The sequence below is a fragment of the Zeus faber genome (genome assembly GCF_960531495.2).
Source record: "Zeus faber genome assembly, chromosome: 4".
Lineage (NCBI taxonomy): Eukaryota > Metazoa > Chordata > Actinopteri > Zeiformes > Zeidae > Zeus > Zeus faber.
In genome coordinates this window covers 11,862,766-11,865,419 of record NC_137191.1, presented here as the reverse complement: position 1 = coordinate 11,865,419, position 2,654 = coordinate 11,862,766, and positions in this window count along the sequence as shown.

Sequence of the window (2,654 nt, the reverse complement as noted above, 5' to 3'; positions counted from 1 at the left end):
ATCATGCAAGTTTTTCATCGGCACAATTTGTAAAGTTATAAATGAAATACTGTTTTTCTTGTGTGCGCCGTGATTGGCTCAGAGACAGAGAAGGCAGGACATCCGGTCGCACTCCATGTTCTCACTCTTCATTGGTTAAACAGCACCAAAGCAGCACCTTTTGAGGGTTTCTGGACAATGTTTGCAATTGTTTTGGGTCGTTATTTGATTTCCAATGAACATACATTAGCATAAAGCGAGTATATTTGTCCACTCCCATGTTAACAAGAGTATTAAACACTTATTCTATACTTTTTCCTATACTGATACTTATACTACTTTTACTTAACTCAAATATCCATTTAAGGTACATTTTGAACAGATAACAAATGTGCGATTCATTCTCGAATCAATATTTGAATCGATTGACAGCCTAAATAAATAAATAAACACCCATGCGTGCGCGCGCGCACACACACATGCACACACATATATATGTGTATAGATATACACACACACACACACACACACACGCGCGCACACACACACACACACACACACACACACACACACACACACACACACACACTTTCACACGCACAAGGTCAAGCAGCTGTCTTGAAGTCATAACCAGACTGTGGACTCATGCTGGGGAACCTTGAACAGGAAGGAATGTTCTCCTCTCAGCCAATGTAATGGCATCTTATCAGGTCTCATGGACACTGCACGCACACACGTGTATCCACACACACACACATCAGTTTTTGTACATTTTCCAACATGCACCCCAGTAGCTAATTCGATAGTAATAACTCAAATTCCATGAGGACCATTTTGTTTTAAAAGATCACCGTGTAAGGCGTCCAAATTTTGTAAATATTTTACCCTGAGGTATTAACCTTTGGGTGGCCTGACTTAAATACTTTTAAGGCATTTATTAGTTGATAATGGTAATAAAATCGTTGGTCTTGTTCAAAGAGCGCGCAGTCGCATTATCTGATAATGCTGTTGTCATCATTAATGAATATCAAATAAATAAAAACGCGTACCGCCGAGTAAAGACTAGACATGAATTGGATTTTGAAGTTTACAACTACAGTGTAATTTACTACACATATACTGTGAAATTGAAATTTTACTGTGTCCTCAATAAAATGGGAAGGAGTGTGAGATATTTTTGAAGACTGCAAGTATATATATATATATATATATATATATATATATTTTTTTTTTTAAGTTTCCATTTTATGTTGAGGAAATTCACTTGGTATAATTAATGAAAATAATAGTGATGTTGGTTAATGTTTATGTTGAACTATTCATCACAGGCACTGAAGTCCTTTTGCGTTTCTCAACTGAGAGATCAGCATCATCAAGCACTGGAGGGCGCTGTGACCCGCCGTCAAAAGCATGCTGCAAGTAATGAGGCAGACAGCAAGAAGACCCAGGCTTGAAATTAATTGTTAGAAATGTGCGAACAGAGATGGGGTCTAATGCAATTACCATTTCGGGTAACATCTCGATTTCACCCTGGGTATTAATCTAAGTGTTGATTGTGGGATTCCCCAAAACATAATTTTGCCATTTCTTCAATAAGGCAGGCTGCAGAGTTCAGGTGTAGAAAGATGGAAGTCCAGGTCTAACCTGATAATTATTCTAGGTTTTAATTTTGCTTTGAGAAACTTTGAATGGAGTGCGTATATATCCAGTGCTACGCGCTTGAATGCGGTTTTACCTCGATGTGGTGCGCTGAGGCTGGCGCATATTATATTCAGATCTCACTCTCGCTCCAAACTGTTAGGTTAATGCACGTGGCGCTGCATTGCGCATTTGCCTCCAGCGTTCGTTAAAAATGGTTCTATATCTTTACGATTTGTGTGCTGTCTTCGGAATATCGCGTAGGTGTATTTGCTCAAACAGTAAGTAAGGCATGGCATTTCAAATCGCCGTGTCAAAACGATAGATGTAAATCGTAAACCAACCGACTTAGCCTGGTAGTAGATGACAGCACAGTTTGGAGAACACGCCTCGTTTTCTTACATAATTGGCCAACGACCATCGATCCGTGTCAGAGATAAACGCACAAATAACCGCACGAATGAGTACACGGCACACATACGTACGGAAAATGAATACAAACATCTTGAGGAGTCACGGTAGCCTTACACTTTTTCTGGGGTGATGATTTAAAAAAAAAAAAAAAAAAAAAATCCGGAAAATCGAATGAATCGAAATGAATAAAAAAAATGAAATAAAAATTAAAAAAAAAAACGTCACGCGGAAAGTCCTGTCCCCCCCCCCCCTTTTTTTTTTAAAATTTTATTCATTTTTTATTACTTTTTTTTTTAACCCACGGGCGACTCTCGTTCGTCGCTTGATTCGCTGGCGAGGCGGCGGACGCCCCGCCCCCCTCGACCCGCCGCCCCGCTCGATTGGCCGCCGCCGTCGCCCATCCCGGGGACGCGGCCAGCGGCGCGGGGGGAGAGGCGCGCCCGCTCGCCCACCGCAGCTCGCGCCCGGGGTGCTTCAGTGTCGGCCGCGCGGTGGAACCGAGCGAGTCCCCTCCCCCTCCCCCCCCCCACCCCCGATGCCCGAGCCACGGCGACCGTCGGCGGAGATGAGGGCGCGCTCCGACGGGCTCTGATCCTTCGGCGTCTCCTTCATTCATGACCGAT